The sequence below is a fragment of the Papaver somniferum genome, chromosome 7, assembly GCF_003573695.1.
Source record: "Papaver somniferum cultivar HN1 chromosome 7, ASM357369v1, whole genome shotgun sequence".
Taxonomy (NCBI): domain Eukaryota; kingdom Viridiplantae; phylum Streptophyta; class Magnoliopsida; order Ranunculales; family Papaveraceae; genus Papaver; species Papaver somniferum.
In genome coordinates, this window is record NC_039364.1 from 59788494 (window position 1) to 59809271 (window position 20778).

Here is a 20778-nt window from a genome sequence, read left to right on the forward strand (position 1 = left end):
AAATGGGGTTCGATAAGAATCATGATGGCTTTTTGGTGTTTGATGTTTACATGGATTTATCTCAATGATAAGAAGACTAGTTATGTTAGTATAAGTATTAATTTTTCACATTGATGTTTTTTGTGTTAGATGTTTATTGTTCACTAAAAATGTATGGGTACTCTGAATATGTTTAAATGCTTTCAAACATAGGTGCTTCAATGAGCTTTTGGTACTTGCCCAAAGAGAAATTACAGTCCATCAAAGGAGGAATTTTAGGACGTTATATTGGTTTGGGAACTACATTTTTAGGAGAATTTTAGTTCGGTTGGGGTACTGTTTTTGTAGGTGAATCTTTGTTTCTCGGGCTGGACTACAGTTTAGTAGTGAAATTGTAGCCTTGAAGGAAAGTATGGTTTTGAAAAACAGGTAAAAAAAAGTAAAACACAGGGCAGTAGATTTATGTTTTTTTTTTTTTTTTTTTTCCCTGAAAATGGAACCGGTACCCGTATCGACCGGAACCGACCGGTGCCGAATGGAACCGGAACCGAAGTACTCGGCACCGGGACCGGTCCAATTTTTGGGAACCGAAGGGTGGGAGGTACAGGTACTCGGTCTCGAAAAGAACCGAGCCGAACCGTACCATGTGCACCCTTACCTGAAACTCTTTATGATATACAACAAGTAAGTAACAATATAGAGACAATACTGTAGAATTGGGGCAGAGGAATGCTAAATATTTTCATATGGTTATTCGTAAAAGAAGAAAATTAAATGACATACAGTGTCTTAAACATAACTAAAGCTCACCCATAACTAAATAGAGATTAGTAATATCATAATACTTCCAAAACCTTTTAAAGGCAGATGCTATTCATCAATATCTTCATGAGTTTTTATTTAAGAATATCTCCCCTAGTACAACTGAGTTGAAAGCCGTAATATTACAGCCATTCCTTCCAAAGAGGAAATTTTATATGTAAACAAAATAAATCCCCTGGCCCGGATGGTTTTTCGGTTAGTTTTTATAAGAATAATTGGGATACTGTAGGAACTCAGGGGAAATTAACAATCCAGAATTTATTTCAAATCAAAAAAATGCATTATGAAATTAATAAAAATCATCTATTTCTTATTCCTAAAGTTAAACACCCTAAAGATCCTACTTAGGTTAGATCTATTGGCCTTTGCAATATAATTTACAAAGTAATAACACAAATTCTCGCCAATAGAATTAAACTTTTGTTGGATAAAATTATTTTTCCTTTCCAAACGGTATTTCTTTCCTCTAGGCAGATAACTGAGAACATAATAGTTGCTGAAGAAATAATCCGTTCATTTAAAAAGAAAAAAAGCAAGAACAGGGGGTATTGGGGTTAAGATAGAGATGTCTAAAGCTTTTGACAGTGTTCGCTAGAATTTTCTCCTCAAAGATCTTAAAGCTTTTGGTTTCGGTGCAGAAGTTTTGTTTTCTTTTTGAACAATGTATCTCTTTAACTTTTATTTATGTCTTTCTGTAGATGGTGATTTTTGGACCGAGGGTAAAACGGTCACTTTATGACTCAAGTGTAAAATCGTAATTGGGTAGTCTAAGGTAAAATCGTCACTCCGCCGCCAACCTGGTCGAAGTACCAGACCCATGAATACGGTCAGCCACGCCATAGGAGCATGTGAACTTAAACATCACGGAGCCCCAGAAAGGATGACGAAATTCAACTCCTGAAGAAAGAGAAGACAACTCAAAGCTGAAAAATCCTGGTTAAGCCCGAAGAGCCTTCATTGCTCGAAGGCGAAGAAACTTCATTGCTTAGAAGCGAAGAGCCTTCATCACTCCAAAGCTGAAGAATCCTGGTTAAGCCCAGAGACCTTTCAACACTCGAAGACATATAGCCTCCATAACTTAAATCCAAAGAAGATTCATCTCTCCGAGGAGAAAATCATTCATCACTCAGAGGCGGAGAATTCCCATCAGTTCAAGGTGAAGAGCCCATCTCATTCAGAAGCAGAAAGCCTTTATCTCTCGAAGGAAAAAGAGTCTGATAGCTCTAAAGAGAGAGGATTTCACCACTCGAAGGTAAAAGATCTCCTTCTCCTATAAATCAATGTTCGACCACTCTCCCCAACCAGGATCAAATGACTCTCATAGGTTTATGTCTGACCGCCTTAGCCGAGGTAAAATGGCTCACCACAGTGCTTCGTCAGGTCTGACACCTTGCCTCCACCGTGCATGGATGGCTCTTGTAGTTATAAGGTTGACCACCCAGCACGGTTGAATGGATAGGTTTACATATGACTGCCTCAGTTGTGATCAAATGTCTCGCCCTAGTCGAGGTCAAATTGCTTACCTCGGTCGAGGTTAAACGAATCCCCCCAGCCAGGGTCAAATAACTCGCCTCAGCCGAGGTCAAACGGCTCGTCCAACCAGGGTGAAAAGACGAGGGTACCCAAATACACCACAATATTTTTGTTAACAACCTATGAGTCCTCTTACCGAAAGTGATCGTATATGGACAAAGTCGAGACAATACAACAAATCGGCATTCACACGTTGTGTGATTGTCTATGGATACGAGATAAAGAGAATATGACTACCAAAGTGTGATACTTGATAATAGGTTCGGACTTAACCAAACTCTATAGGATCACTATCAAGTATATTAGAGTTAACGTTTGTGTATTTACTTTTAATTATAATAACAATTATAATTGCGGAAATAGAAAAGTAAAAGACACAACAAGATTCTGTTAATGAGGAAAACTGCAAGTGTAGAAAATCCCCGGGACCTAGTCCCGAATTGAATACTCTCAGAATTAATCCGCTATACAAAATCTACACTAACTTCGTATAGTTGAGACCAAGCAACTGCCCATAGTTCACTTAGTTTCCTCAGTATCCCTGCGCTTCCGACCTCGAAGGTCGCGCACTGGTACAATTCCTTTAGATCATATTCCAAACAGTAAAAGAACAATAAATCTGTTTGGTAACAACTCTATTGATTCTTTCAAGTAAAGATATCTCAAGTCATATGCAGAGGATCTTCCGTTTAATCTAATAAACTCCTTTTCCTGGTTAGATCAATCTATCCAATAACTACAAAAGTAGTTAAGTTTAGATTCACAATCAATCAATATCGATTCCAATAAGAAACTATAAGGTGATGTCGATCTCACACAACTAATCAATCGAATAAATCCGATTTTAGTTGGATCCCAGCCGATCAAGGTTTGTGCACACACAAAGATATGAGAACTAATAAGAAATCTTATTCATCTTCAAATATTCTTTAATCTTCAATAAAAACTTGCACATCACCACTTGAATCTCTTGTGATCAATCACACACAGAACAGAGTTTGTTAACAATGGATTATCACAAGATGTCTTTAGATCTAACAACAGTTCTAAAGATCCAATCGATACTTCGATCTAATTCGAGTGAATCTTATATCAGAAGAGAAGATTCTCAAGAATAAACAAACTAGGTGCAATCAAAGTTTCAACAACCGTCAATCAAATCAATCGATAACTAATAACACTGCAATTATCTAGTTTCCCACCAACGTTAATCGTAGAGCTTCTTGATCCCACATAAGTCTTTAAACGAGCGGTCGTAAGAGATTTCACCTAACTAAGATACCTTCCTCTCCTATTAGATGGCTCCACCAGAAACAAAAAGAATAAAGTTTTCCTAGCTCTTAGGATAGTTTGCTAGAAATGCAGACTTAGGTACTTATAGACCAAGGATGTTTGGACACCAAGGAATTTCCAAAACCAAAAATATTCTCAAGATATGCAATGAATGCCAAAATCGGTTTTCCTAATTCCAATAAATGCTTGTCCAAAATCGGTTCTCTCAATAGAAAATCCCCAATTAGTAAATGCACATTACTAATTTTTATTCTCTAGAGATATGCATTTTATTGATGGTAATTAAAGCATATAAAAACAAAAACCTTAATTAAAAGATTCTCAATTTATTTCGGCACATGATCTCCTTGAGTACTAAGGAATATCTTTGAACAATAAATGATAAGAGTTATTGTATGTGTTCAAAGTATGTTGACATCTCTTCACTGTAAATCCTTATTCATATTTACATGGATTTACATTCTTGGAGTTGGTTATACCGCACTTCCAAACAAGTATAAAATTGGTTGACCTGTATTCCAAGATAATTATGTGATTGATCAAATATCTATCCATATACATAGGTTAAATCAGTTCTACCAATCACTAGGATCAGCTATACCTCAATATGTAAATACTCGTGATCGGTCACACAAGTGACCATGACCCGTTACCATATTCCATGGTATTGCTTATGATCGGTCACACCAGTTACCAGGATCGGTTACACCAATTAATTACCAGGAACGGTTACTGTAGTTGCAGGAAATCCTACAACACACCCATTGTATTATCATGACTATGATTTCTAGATCTAAACTTATTTCATATGAAAATAAAGATAAAGATAATGAAAATAGAAAATAAGACACAAGATTTACGTGGTTCGATCAATTTGATCTACATCCACAGGGTTAGGTTTTACTATGATTATTTGTAATTACATCTTGATTACATGGAGACTCCATTAATGAGTATTTTGGAGCTCTAGGTTCTTGAAGGAGGAAGAAGAAGGAGATAATAATAATACAACCAATTCTACTTTATCTCTCTACAGAATGTATCCTCTCCTAAAGTGTGTCTCTCTTTCTAATTATCTATCCCCTTTCTCTCTCTTTCCTTTCTCTTTATATAGGATTCTACCTAGTGGGTTACAACTCATATGCAACTAAGATTTCCCCTAATTTCGGATCTGGATTGCGATGATATCGCAAGCTTACAAATGTTAATTTTAGCAGATCTTCTAATCTTCGCAAAGTTATTACATTTTTCTTATGTTTAAGATAATATCACCTATTGTATCGTTTCTCAAAGTGCTCTGCGATATTTTTGTAATGCGTTGTTAAGAATTTCGCGAGCGTATCGTTGTCGCGAAATTCTGATCCTACATCTTGCCTCTTTTTTCTTGAATATTGCTTAAAGAGCGATCTTCAGGAAAAAATCCATTGTTGTAGTTGTTGGAGTAGTCTTTGATCTTTGTTGATGAAGGAACGAGCGAAAGAATACTGGATTTGAAAAGTACGTACTTGCCTCTATTCTTTTGTGAAGTTCCGGAATGTTGCGAAGTAAATAAGAAGTATCATCTTTTGAAGTATGCGAAGTATGAAGTATCCTTGAAGAAGTATAAGAAGCATGAAGTATCCTTGATGAAGTATAAGAAACATTCAATTCTCGAAATGTAAGAAGTATCCGTCCTTGAATGAGAATAATAAGTATTGCCTCTATTCATGCGAAATTACTACTCCATTTTTGGTGATTCTTGCCGAGAAGATAAAGAACATAAAATGTTTTCTTGGTAATCCATAGTTGCCTCTGTTCTTTATCTACGAGGGTAGAATCTTTGAGAAAATGTTGAATGTGCGAATTGTTTCTTCATTCTCATCTTTCCTCTGTCTCATGTTTTGTGCTCATGCGATAGTATAATCTCTTCAAGTTGCTTAGAATTGTGCGAAATAATTGAGCGAAATGATCATATCGTTCGGAATAATCACATTCTGCGAAATAATCACATTCTGCGAAATAATCACATTCTGCAAAATTCTGACACATTCTGAATAATCCTACGAAACTCTGAATAATCCTACGAAATTCTGACACATTCTGCGAAATTCTGAATAATCCTGCGAAATTCTGAAAAATTCTGCGAAATTCTGAATTATTCTGCGAAATTCTGCGATATTATTGCGAAGTTCTGCAATATTATTCCGTACAGTTTTGTAAAGTACTTGTGCGAATATAATGCTTATGTGATGATTATGTTATGAAATGTGTATGCGATGTTTATGCTATGAAATGCTTATGCAATGATTTTATGATGCGAGTATGATGTTTGTATGATGAAAATGCTTATCTATTGCAATGTATAGCTAATGTTTGCGTTAGTTAGCTCATTTTGCACGCTAAAATTGATGTAGCTTTAAATTGCTTCCATTCTCCATTTCTCTGGATTTTTATTTAGTGTGTGCATTCCTCTTCGTGTAGTTATTGTTCCTCACAAGTTCTTACTTGTGTTTCATCTTTACTTTTTCCTGCACTGTTAGTATCTCATAACAGTATGATCATAATATCAAGTATGCGGCATCTTCAATGCCTCAGTTTTATTTCCACGTACATATTCACAAGCTTGTTTGCTTACATACAATCATTCTCGCAAGCTTACTTGCTTACTCATTTTCTTATGTGGTCTTATTTTGCCTTCCTAGTTAAAGGTCTTATTTTTCCACCTCTTGTCATTGCAACAAAATCGCAGGACGTCTTTGCACTTTCATGCAAAAACCCATTGATCTTGCCTTAACTTTTTCTTTTTTATTATTGCCTCTTCAGGATTGTTGCGACAATATGACAAGCCTAAATATTCTTGCGAAAATAAAGTCCCATGACATTGTCGTCTTGCGACGAAATCGCCGAACGTCTTCACAATTTCATGTAATGACCCATTGATCTCGTCTTATTTTTTTCTCTAGTATTATTGCCTCTTCTGGATTGTTGCACAAATATGACAAGGCTTAATACCCTTGCGAGTAAAAAGCCTCATGACATTTGCGTCTTAAGACACTTATCAGCTCCCTAATGGAGGGTGCCGTCCTTATCTCCCCCATGGTTGCCCCTTCAAGGAGGCGTACTTCTACCATACAAGGTTAGCTCCTCCCATCTGGTCTTAATAACAACCAGTTGTTTTCGCAGCCTCTTATCCCTTTTACCTATAGGGATTATGGTTACGAGACTGCACCCTAAGTGGGGTTTTCTTAGAGCCGAGTGCAGTATAAGCCAAGACTTGTCAAGAATGGCAAGGACGCTTCAAACGCTCCTGGCACTCTTGACTCAACCGTGTACCTCGGCGCCTTGATCAGATTCTGCACTCCTTGGGAGAGTCCTTGTTACCTTAGTCGCCCAACCTAAATCATATGCTTAGGCTGAGAATCCAAGGTGTCTCTCCCGGATGGGCTTTATTGACCCCAAATCTCCATGACTCAGGTTCCAGGGGTGGTGTAACCTTTTCCCTGAGTCATGCTACAGGTACCCCCTTCTATGACGTACTTTAGGTCTTACATTTGCCTCTTGCGAAATTTTATTCGCGAACTAGGGTGTACGCCATAAAGGTTCGCCTCATTCTAATCTTAGATTTTTATGGATCTTAGATTGTCTCTTGCGAAATTTTCGCGTTTCTTTGTTCTATTATTCTTTCATTCATTCTTTCATTCTCATAATATCATATCATTTGAAGCAAAGTAAATATTCAAGAGCAGTTCTAATACATTATAATTCTGAAATCTTTGTAATTTTGAAATCTTTGTAATTCTGCGACTGTTTCGCATTTTGTAAATCAAATCAAAAATCTTTTTATTCTCTGTAAAAGAAATATTCTAGAGAAACATATAAATTAAATTTTCTCAGTTTTCTGTAATTTTGAAATCTCGCGATCTTTGTAATTTTGAAGTCTTTGTAATCTTGAAATCTTAGTAATCTTTATAATCTTTGAAATCTTGAAATCTTTGTAATCGTGCGATTGAATCGATTTTTTGTAAATCAAATCAAAAATCTTTTTATTCGTTCTTAGTAAATGTTCAAGGAAGTGGTACTTATCTTTCATGTGAGTCGTTGTTGTTGTCAAAGAAGTGAATAAATGCCTTGAAATGTATGAATTTCGCGCAACAAAAATAAGTGTGAGAAGTGAGACTTGAGACTTGAACCCTTGATCTACTTCTTGGATTTTCTCGCACCATACAACCTGTGCTAAGCCTCTTTTGCGAAATAATCAAAGTTCTTGCGAAGTAATCAAATTCCAACTGTGTAAGAGGCAATTCTGTATAAATTTCGCATAATAAAAATAAACATGTGAGAAGCAAGAATTGATCCCGCGACCTTCTGCTTGCATTCATGCCTCCTGACCAACTGTGCTAAGCCTCTTTGGCGAAATAATCAAAGACTGTGCGAAGTAATCAAATATCAACTCTGCGAAATGAATATTTGCGAAGCAAAAATTATTTGGTCGCAGGGAGAATCGAACCCATGTCCTCTAGTTTGCATACTCCTTCTCTGACCATCTGCGCTACTTGTTGCTTGCGAAAGAAACACACAATGTTGTACTTTATTCCATTTCTTCGCCTTTAGGATTTCAAAAATGTGCGAAAAATTAAGCTTGATGAGGGATTCGAACTCGAGTCTTACAATTCACTCTAGTGAAGCTTGACCAACTGTGCTACCTCTTGTTTGCGAACTAATGAAACAATATTGCGAAATTATTCATTTTTTCGCTATCTGTAAAAAGAAGAAAACTATGCTCGCAGGGAAGTTCGAACTTGCGACCACGAACGTACATATTGTTCTCTTCACCAACTGTTCAAGAATCTCTTTGCGAAATAAACGCACAATATTGTTCTCTTATTATTTTATTCTCCCATGCAAATGAGAAGAAAATGAAAAATATGTGTCTCTGCGACATTCGAACCCCTAACCTATCACTTACTCGCTCCAGCTCAACCATATGTGCGAATTTATGTTTGTGATAGAAATTGCAGCATCTGCCTCTTATCTTTTCTTCGTCCTTCCTTAACTTCTTTCACATTTACTTTCTTCTCCTGAACATGAAAATCTTCCACTGAAACTTCCATTTTCTCCTTAAATTTCACCACAACAACTAATTTTTCTCTCTCACTCTTTTCATGTCTTTGAATTGTTGATGATGTTTACTCCCTGAAAGTGTGATTTCTTCCATAATATTTCCATTTTTGAACCTAAATTTTGTAGATCTAGAAAAATATGAACAATAGCTAATCCTCATGAAAATTTCTTGAATCAACAAGTTACAGGAAGGATAAATCCTTTACGCGTCCCTGTTTCTAGTGCCATTATGTAGTTGCAGGAAATCCTACAATACACCCCTTGTATTATCATGACTATGATTTCTAGATCTAAACTTATTTGATATGAAAATAAAGATAAAGATAATGAAAATAGAAAATAAGACACAAGATTTACGTGGTTCGATCAATTTGATCTACATCCACGGGGTTAGGTTTTACTATGATTATTTGTAATTACATCTTGATTACATGGAGACTCCATTAGTGAGTATTTGGAGCTCTAGGTTCTTGAAGGAGGAAGAAGAATGAGATAATAATAATACAACCAATTAAACTTTCTCTCTCTACAGAATGTATCCTCTCCCTTTCTGATTATCTATCCCCTTTCTCTCTCTTGCCTTTCTCTTTATATAGGATTCTACCTAGTGGGTGACAGCTCATATGCAGCTAAGATTTCCCCTAATTTCGGATCTGGCTTGCGATAATATCGCAAGATTACAAATGTTAATTTCGCAGATCTTCTAATCTTCGCAAAGTTATTACATTTTTCTTATGTTTAAGCTAATATCACCTATTGTATCGTTTCTCAAAGTGCTTTGTGACATTTTTGTAATGCGTTGTTAAGAATTTCACGAGCGTATCGTTGTCGCGAAATTCTGATCCTACATCTTGCCTCTTTTTTCTTGAATATTGCTTGAAGATCGATCTTTAGGAAAAAAATCCATTGTTTTAGTTGTTGGAGTAGTCTTTGATCTTTGTTGATAAAGGAACGAGCGAAAGAATACTGTATTTGAAAAGTACGTACTTGCCTCTATTCTTTTGTGAAGTTCCGGAATGTTGCGAAGTAAATAAGAAGTATCATCTTTTGAAGTATGCGAAGTATGAAGTATCCTTGAAGAAGTATAAGAAGCATGAAGTATCCTTGATGAAGTATAAGAAACATTTAATTCTCGAAATGTAAGAAGTATCCATCCTTGAATGAGAATAATAAGTATTTCCTCTATTCATGCGAAATTACTAATCCATTTTGGTGATTCTTGCCGAGAAGATAAAGAACATAAAATGTTTTCTTGGTAATCCATAGTTGCCTCTGTTCTTTATCTATGAGGGTAGAATCTTTGAGAAAATGTTGAATGTGCGAATTGTTTCTTCATTCTCATCTTTCCTCTGTCTCATGTTTTGTGCTCATGCGATAGTATAATCTCTTCAAGTTGCTTAGAATTGTGCGAAATAATTGAGTGAAATGATCATATCGTTCGGAATAATCACATTCTGCGAAATAATCACATTCTGCAAAATTCTGACACATTCTGAATAATCCTACGAAACTCTGAATAATCCTACGAAATTCTGACACATTCTGTGAAATTCTGAATAATCCTGCGAAATTCTGAAAAATTCTGCGAAATTCTGAATTATTCTGCGAAATTCTGCGATATTATTGCGAAGTTCTGCAATATTATTCCGTACAGTTTTGTAAAGTACTTGTACGAATATAATGCTTATGTGATGATTATGTTATGAAATGTGTATGCGATGTTTATGCTATGAAATGCTTATGCAATGCTTTTATGATGCGAGTATGATGTTTGTATGATGAAAATGCTTATCTATTGCAATGTATAGCTAATGTTTGCGTTACTTAGCTCATTTTGCACGCTAAAATTGATGTAGCTTTAAATTGCCTCCATTCTCCATTTCTATGGCTTTTTCTTTAGTGTATGCATTCCTCTTCGTGTAGTTATTGTTCCTCACAAGTTCTTACTTGTGTCTCATCTTTCCTTTTTCCTGCACTATTAGTATCTCATAACAGTATGATCATAATATCAAGTCTGCGGCATTTTCACTGCCTCAGTTTCATTTCCATGTACATATTCGCAAGCTTGTTTGCTTACATATAATCCTTCTAGCAAGCTTACTTGCTTACTCATTTTCTTATGTGGTCTTATTTTGCCTTCCTAGTTAAAGGTCTTATTTTGCCACCTCTTGTCATTGCGACAAAATCGCAGGACGTCTTTGCACTTTCATGCAAAAACCCATTGATCTTGCCTTAACTTTTTCTTTTGTATTATTGCCTCTTCAGGATTGTTGCGACAATATGACAAGCCTAAATATTCTTGCGAAAATAAAGTCCCATGACATTGTCGTCTTGCGACGAAATCGCAGGACATCTTCACACTTTCATGTAATGACCCATTGATATCGTCTTATTTTTTTCTCTAATATTGTTGCCTCTTCTGGATTGTTGCACAAATATGACAAGACTTAATACCCTTGCGAGTAAAAAGCCTCATGAAATTTGCGTCTTAAGACACTTATCAGCTCCCTAATGGAGGGTGCCGTCCTTATATCCCCCCGGTTGCCCCTTCAAGGAGGCGTACTTCTACCATACAAGGTTAGCTCCTCCCATCTGGTATTAATAACAACCAGTTGTTTTCGCATCCTCTTATCCCTTTTACCTATAGGGCTTATGGTTACGAGACTGCACCCTAAGTGGGGTTTTCTTCGAGCCGAGTGCAGTATAATCCAAGACTTTTCAAGAATGGCAAGGACGCTTCAAACCCCCCTGGCACTCTTGACTCAACCGTGTACCTCGGCGCCTTGATCAGATTCTGCACTCCTTGGGAGAGTCCTTATTACCTTAGTCGCCCAACCTAAGTCATATGCTTAGGCTGATAATCCAAGGTGTCTCTCCCGGATGGGCTTTATTGACCCCAAATCTCCATGACTCAGGTTCCAGGGGCGGTGTAACCTTTTCCCTGAGTCATGCTACAGGTACCCCCTTCTATGACGTACTTTAGGTCTTACATTTGCCTCTTGCGAAATTTTATTCGCGAACTAGAGTGTACGCCATAAAGGTTCGCCCCATTCTAATCTTAGATTTTTATGGATCTTAGATTGTCTCTTGCGAAATTTTCGGGTTTCTTTGTTTTTTTATTCTTTCATTCATTCTTTCATTCTCATAATATCATATCATTTGAAGCAAAGTAAATATTCAAGAGAAGTTCTAATACATTATAATTCTGAAATCTTTGTAATTCTACGATTATTTCTCATTTTGTAAATCAAATCAAAATTCTTTTTATTCTCTTGAAAAGAAATATTCTAGAGAAACATATAAATTAAATTTTCTCAGTTTTCTGTAATTTTGAAATCTCGCAATCTTTGTAATTTTGAAGTCTTTGTAATCTTGAAATCTTAGTAATATTTATAATCTTTATAATCTTTGAAATCTTGAAATCTTTGTAATCGTGCGATTGAATGGATTTTTTGTAAATCAAATCGAAAATCTTTTTATTCGTTCTTAGTATAAAGTAAAATGTTCAAGGAAGTGGTACTTATCTTTCATGTGAGTCGTTGTTGTTGTCAAAGAAGTGAATAAATGCCTTGAAATGTATGAATTTTGCGCAGCAAAAAGAAGTGTGAGAAGTGAGACTTGAACCCTTGATCTGTGTCTTGGATTTTATCGCACCATACCAACTGTGCTAAGCCTCTTTTGCTAAATAATCAAAGTTCTTGCGAAGTAATCAAATTCCAACTGTGTAAGAGGCAATTCTGTATAAATTTCGCATAATAAAAATAAACATGCGAGAAGCAAGAATTGATCCCGCGACCTGCTGCTTGTATTCATGCCTCCTGACCAACTGTGCTAACCCTCTCTGGCGAAATAATCAAATACTGTGCGAAGTAATCAAATATCAACTCTGCGAAATGAATATTTGCGAAGCAAAAATTATTTGGTCGCAGGGAGAATCGAACCCATGTCCTCTAGTTTGCATACTCCTTCTCTGACCATCTGCGCTACTTGTTGCTTGCGAAAGAAATACACAATGTTGTACTTTATTCCATTTCTTCGCCTTTAGGATTTCAAAAATGTTCGAAAAATTAAGCTTGATGAGGGATTCAAACTCGAGTCTTACAATTCACTCTAGTGAAGCTTGACCAACTGTGCTACCTCTTGTTTGCGAACTAATGAAACAATATTGCGAAATTATTCATTTTTTCGCTATCCGTAAAAAGAAGAAAACTATGCTCGCAGGGAAGTTCGAACTTGTGACCACGAACGTACATATTTTTCTCTTGACCAACTGTTCAAGAATCTCTTTGCGAAATAAACGCACAATATTTTTCTCTTATTCTTTTATTCTCCCATGCAAATGAGAAGAAAATGAAAAATATGTGTCTCTGCGAAATTCGAATCCGTGACCTATCGCTTACTCGCTCCAGCTCAAACCATTTGTGCGAATTTCTGTTTGTATAGAAATTGCAGCATCTTCCTCTTATCTTTTCTTCGTCATTCCTTAACTTCTTTCACATTTGCTTTCTTCTCCTAAACATGAAAAATCTTTCACTGAAACTTCCATTTTCTCCTTAAATTTCACCACAACAACTAATTTTTTCTCTCACTCTTTTCATGTCTTTGAATTGTTGATGATGTTTACTCCCTGAAAGTGTGATTTCTTCCATAAAATTTCCATTTTTGAACCTAATTTTTTAGATCTAGAAAAATATGAACAATAGCTAATCTTCATGAAAATTTCTCTGTCTTGCCTTTCTCTTTATATAGGATTCTACCTAGTGGGTGACAGCTCATATGCAGCTAAAATTTCCCCTAATTTCGGATCTGGCTTGCGATGATATCGCAAGCTTACAAATGTTAATTTTGCAGATCTTCTAATCTTCGCAAAGTTATTACATTTTTCTTATGTTTAAGCTAATATCACCTATTGTATCATTTTTCAAAGTGCTTTGCGGCATTTTTGTATTGCGTTGTTAAGAATTTCGCGAGCGTATCGTTGTCGCGAAATTCTGATCCTACAGTTACACAAATTTCCAGGACCGGTTACCAATTACAAGGATCGATTACACAACACTTTGTGATCGGTTACACCAATTACTAGGATCGGTCACACCAATTACAAATATCGATCATACCATCTCATGGTGATTAGTAAGGATCGGTTACACCAATTACTAAAAACTGGTCATACCAAATCATAAGTTAGTCATTGTGAGTAGTTATACCAAGATACATAACAAATTTACGATCGGTTCTACCATTTCACACATATTGGTAATCTAAAGATTTGCAATGAATATCTGTACCAATAAGCCTAACGATTTCCTTTTCGATTCCTAAAACAAGTTCATGAATAATGTACTTCCTTTAAGCGAATGTAAAATATTGTTTCCTAGGATGAAATCTTCACCATAACCCATTTACATAATCATAACAGTATACACAAGATTATGTTGATGTCATATCTACGAAATTCAAAATATAAGCGTTATACGTCTTAGTTTAATTCCCTAATACTATGATCATACAAATATGACCATGTCACATCACTAGAGTATCATACAATATGCATAGTATATACAGCTTCGTAGTTATGTTTTCAATATAGCACAACTTGAAAGATACGTTAGGAATGAAACAGTATAAGTCAATATTACTAACCTCAAGAAGAAGGATGATGTCATCATTGTAGTTCGCTTATTCTTCACATTCTTCAGGTCTTCAGAGTAATACTTGTATGTCTTAACACTCCTAGACTTTCTAGTCTAACCTAAACGATGTTGACTCTAGTATATAATCAAGCGACTTTAGATGATTTTTGACACACTAAAATATGACAACCAAACTTGACATTCCAACGCTTGGTGAATTCAACCGAGCAATGCTCTAACACAGGGTAAAATGGCTCTCCTCAACCGAGGTCAAACGGATCACCATGGTGCCTCATCAGGCCTGACACCTTGCCTCCACCGCACATGGATGACTCTTGTAGTTATACGGTTAACCGCGCCAGCTGGGTTGAATGGCTAGGTATACGTCTGACTTCCTCAGCCGAGGTCAAGAAACTCACATCAACCATGGTCAAATGGCTCACCCCAGCCAGGGTCTAATGACTCGCCTCAGCCAGGGTCAAAAGGCTCGCCTCAGCCGAGGTCAAACGGCTCGCCCCAGCCAGAGTCAAATGGCTCGCTTCAATACTCACGATTAGGTTACAATAGACCTTAGCCAAGATTGTGCTCTTCACATAACAGACACAACTACAACAAGGCTTCTGGAGCTCTTCACATGACTCCAAAAGTCCTCCACGTGCAAACTCATGCAAAATTGTGACAACTCAGAAGAATGCTAACAGGTCACACAATAAGTCACATACAAAGGCTGGTCACGTCACAGACGAGGGGATAAACTTAGGGTTTTGGTCTGGCGGTCTACGACAACGTGTGGGTATCATCCTACCTACACAGAAAGAGAATAGTCGGTCTCGAGGAGTCATATTAGGATAAACTAGACAAGTTGTCTATCCTTATCTATTCCTGAGATTTAGGAGAAATTGATGATCCCCTCTCCTTATCGTTATCCCACCGACTCGAGATTAGGGTTTTGCAGAATTATAAATAGACCTAAGGTTGGTCATTCACAACAACACAGAACAAAAAATTATCTGCAACTCTCTCTCTTAGAGTCTCTTCGTCTGCAACTGAGAAACTCTAATCTCAACTCTTTCGGCTTCCCTTCCTAGACCCACCCTACCTTTCATCTATGACTGAAGTAGTCTTTTAATGACCATCATCTTGGTTTAGGCAAGGACTGTTCGTCATCAGCTTCCAGTCCTCACAGTCGTAAAAAATCAGATTACCCGACTAACCCTCGTATATTTTTCGACACATATATTTTGGCGATCACCGTGGGATGGTTGATTATTCAATTGTAGTTACAGGTTACAATCATAGTTTTCATAGTGGAGGAAGTTGATTCTTCAATCCCCAACCATGACACAAACGTACTCAGAAACCCTGATCGATCTGGACTCTAATTACGTCAAAAGAAGGATTTTTCGTCGACTAACAAAATGCTTCTATGATATGAATAATAAGTTCAAGAGGCGTCACCTCAACTGGAAAGAGGTTCCACATCTATCACAGACACATTGAAGGCGGTGATGCACTATCAGTATCTCTCTCGTATCAGAACTTTCAAACTTAGTGAACCCGCTAGTTTGTTGACCGGGCTCATCCTAATCTCGGTTCCATGAGTTTCATCACCATGTGGAGCATGTTTACCATGGTGAAGCGCACAAACCTGTTGAAGCTTTATCACCATAGCACGAATATAAGTAACACTACAATCAACCTCGTTAAGGAATATGATGCTCACTACGGACACGGGAAGCAAAGGATCAAGCAACCGAACGACTTCATCACCTTCGGGGACTAAATGACGGTGGAAATTCAAAATTTTAGATAAAAAGATTCCCCAAAATTCATCTAGGTCGAATGCTCTTCGATCCTAATTGTGAGAAACCCGAGAAGTTTACTACACTTTACTATTTCGCTTGTAACTATTTGATTCTTTATTTGGTTGACCTCATTCTTTGGGATTTGTCTTTTCACCGCCTACATAATGAAGTTAGAAAACTTTCATTTATCATTATTCCTGAGAAACTAAAGCTCTGGATGATTACGACCAGAATATGGAAAGGTATATGACAAGACTTGAGCCTAAGACAAAAATCCCGCATAAGTTTAAAAAGAGACTTGGCCAGCCTAAGCAGAAGAGGGTCACCTAGTCTAAGAAGACAAGGCACAACCACCCTAACCTGACGGAGCTCATCCAGCTGACCTGACAGAGCCCATCCAACTGACGAAACGAAGTTCATCAGCTGACCGGATGTAGCTCAGCCTCACTAAAGACATATTTCAGTCTTATCTCAAGGCGAGACCCGAACCCAAAGACACGTGGTGGAGATCCTCATCATCGACATACTCCCTATCTACAGATATACTGGAGAGTCCTCGTCTCGAAATACTTTTGAAACTTCGCGAAGCTGCTAAGTGATATGAAAAAACGGGGGTCTAACACCACCACCCAATATTTCTCTTAGCAATCTGTATGGACTAACTCTGAAATACTTTCTAGAGAATCAAGTAGACAGTCAGACTCAATCTAGGTAAAAATATCTCAAGGAGTTAATATCTCTCTCTTGTTTTGATGTACTCAAGCTAATAGAAATCAACGAGTCCTAATCAAAGACAAGGAATAACTCAGATGGTATCAAAGACTAATATCCGAGGATCAATCATTGACAATCAACAACCAAAGGTTGGATTACTAATTGATGATCTAACGCATAACCTGTATTATTTCAATTATAAAGATAAAACAATATAATGCGGAAACTGAAATAACACAAACACCAGTAATTTTGTTAACGAGGAAACCGCAAATGCAGAAAAACCCCGGGACCAAGTCCAGATTGAACACACACTGTATTAAGCCGTTACAGTCACTAGCCTACTCCAAGCTAACTTCGGATTGGACTGTAGTTGAACCCCAATCAGTCTCCGACTGATCCAAGGTACAGTTGTACTCCCTATGCCTCTGATCCCAGCAGGATACTGCGCACTTGATTCCCTTAGCTGATCTCACCCACAACTAAGATTTGCTATGACCCAAAATCACAGGCTTTGACAATAAACAAATATGTCTCACACAGACAAGTCTATCAAAGGATCAATCTGTCTCCCACAAAAAAACCCTAAAGTTTTTGTTCCGTCTTTTGATAATAATCAAGGTGAACAGGAACCAATTGATAATCCGGTCTTATATTCCCGAAGAACAACCTAGATTAATCAATCACCTCACAACAATCTTAATCGTATGGTAGCGAAACAAGATGTTGTGGAATCACAAACAATGAGACGAAGATGTTTGTCATTAATTTTTATATCTTGTCTATCGGAGATATCAAATCTCAATCCAATCAATCTGATTGTACTCGTACGATAGAAGATGCAAGATCAGATCACACAACTACGATAAAAGTAGTATCGGTCTGGCTTCACAATCCCAATGGAGTCTTTAAGTTGTTAACCTGGTTTTAGAAGAAGAAAACCAAAGGTTAAAGGAGAACTGACTCTAGTACGCAAACTAGTATCACAAGTAAGGTGTGGGGATTAGTTTTGCACAATACTAGATGTCTCCTTTATATAGTCTTTCAAATCAGGGTTTTGCCTTGGTAACAAAGCAATCAATATTCAACGTTAGATGAAAACCTGATTTAGATTCAAGCTAATATTTCTCAACTGTTAGATCGAAAACTTAGCTTGTTATACATAAATGAACTATACGCTTCTAGGTTTGTTAGCCGTACCCAAACGTGTACATTGTTGGTTTAACAATAGTTAACCAAAAGGTTATCCATATGAGCATTTCATATCAACCATGTTCTTCTTCACCATAACTAGTTCAAATGACTCAAATGAACTAGTTAGAGAGTTGTTCAATTGCAAGAAAATCTTATGTAACTACACAAGACACAATTGAATCAAAGATGATTTGATTCACTTGAATCGGTTCATGAAATTTTATAGCCACGGTTTGCAAACTAGATTCCTTAGTCTTTTTAAAGTTTAAGTTCAGAAATCATCTTCAGATATATAACCTTCTTAAGTTCGCACACTAGGTTCGCGGTCTTAAGCAATCGACAGAGTTTACAAACTCCAGCAGAAAATCTTGGCAAGAGACCTTCCGCCGGTTCGCGGACTGGGTTCGCGGACTTAGCTCATGCAAGTAGTTTGTCAACTCGAGCAGAAATTCTCGGGTTTGAGAACTTCGACAGTTCGCGGACTTGGCACTTGCCATTCTTCCGGTTCTCTTGATCAACAAAGTTCTAAAACTTTGGTTCAAGGAATAGGACTTGTACGTAAATAAGTTTCCACAATAATGCTTATGTCCATCATTGGTTATGTAATCTAAACTCCCATTTCAATCATTGAAACATTCTTAGAGGACGTTATATAGTTGTTACACCATTTCTCGTCAAAGCAATTTTCAAGATGATTGAAACATATCATAACTTTCGTCACTAGGTAAAGATAAACTTGGTCGAAGCAAAAATCTTACCAACACATATTTCGAGATATAGATAGGCGAGGTATACTCGACTCAAAATACCAAATGTGTATAATCTAAGTCTATATATATAGCATACGACTTTTTGTCTCAAGAAGTAGGAGATAGAGTACATAGACTTTTGAGTGACAGATAAGTTCAAGTCTTCACATACCTTTTTGTCGAGAAGTTCCACCGGTTCCTTGAGTAGTTCTTCTACTTGTATGATGAATCTCCATGAAGTCCTTGAGCTCAACTACATTTTCTATCCTAGTCCGAGACTTAGCTATAATAGACTAGAAATGAAGACTTATAGTTTTGATCACTAACATTGACAAACATGCTTGAGATAGCAAAGCATGCGAGTTCGACCGAGCAATGCTTTAACAGTCCCCCCCTTTGTCAATTTTAGTGACAAAACTCTCAATACATATGGAATACAAAAAAGATAAAGAAACTTAACTATTCCACATGTCTAATCTTCAACATTCCTCGAAATCTTCGTCACTTGCAAGTACTCCAATAATCCCAAAGGTTGTAAGTTTAGCATCACCGCTGTTGAAGATCCGTAGGTATAACAATGAGAAAGCATCGGTCTCGATCATTGTTATACAGTGTCATAGTATTATTACACAGCGTTAAAGTTCAATTGTATCACAACTTTAACAATAATACTATGGTGATATGTATCACTCCCCCTTAGTCAATACTCCATCTCATATAGAAATCACTCCGCCTTACATAATGACCCGAAGACCATATGTATTTGTAGTGTGAACTACATATTAATTCTCCCCCTTTTTGTCAATAAAATTGGCAAAGGTACAAGAACAGGATCATAATGAAATTTCCGTAAGAGACATTTCATGACTAAAAAGAAAGAACACACATCATCTTATTTAGATGCAATCATATAGCCGAAGTTAATAACATTCATCAAGGAGTTTAAAGATACAAGATAACCCCTCTAAAATTCCACATCCGCACACCGCTCAAGATATGACCATTAAGCACAAGTTCAAAAGAACTCTCCCCCATTTGATGTCATTCCCGAAAGAAGAACAAGAGCGACCTTAATTTCGAAAGAAAAAAAGGATTTTATTGGACACCAAAAACCATAAGAATGATTTTTTATATCCAAAAACTCAATCAAATTAATCACAAGTACAACCCGTGACTAATTTAATCGGTATACACAATCAAATCAAACACAAAAAGCGATCAATTCAATTGTTTGTGCTCAACATAAGAAAACTCATGGAGCAATAACTAAATAACCAAACAAGATGATTAATTTAGTTCAAAATGCTCAACATAAAGTACCTTACGGAACAACCAACAAAGCTAATAAAAAATAATCAACTTGGTTGTATAGTGCTCAACATAAGACACATTACGGAGCCTCACAGTAATACATACGAATATGGATCAGGGATGATCAATACTGCGGAATATACAAGGATTCATTCTATCTTCAATCATTAGCTGCATAACAACAATAATAGACATAATTTTTGAAAACAAAAGATTTTAACCTATCTTCCATCAAAATCATTGACAATATAGGCTTAACTTTTGTATTTGTCAAAAGTCCATTCATCCTTTTACCAGTACGTGAATATCGAACACGAAAGACTTTACTTTTGACAAAGTATGGGACCTTCAAGTTCACGGACGCAAACATACATATCCCCATAACAAGTTGCAATATAACAAATCATAAAGATTAATACTGCAAAAACATCATCCTCCAAATATTTTTAGAATCTAAAAAAATAAATCTAAAAACATAAAGATGAAAACATTGGACATAGCTATGTGTAATCACAATATTTGCTATTCCAAACTCTAGTAATCCTTCTCAAAGACAAGAATAAATTCCCATAAGAAGTTTCCTAGGCATCAAGACAAACTCGTAATGCACATATAAGATGATTTGTCCTTAGAGAGTAGAATCAA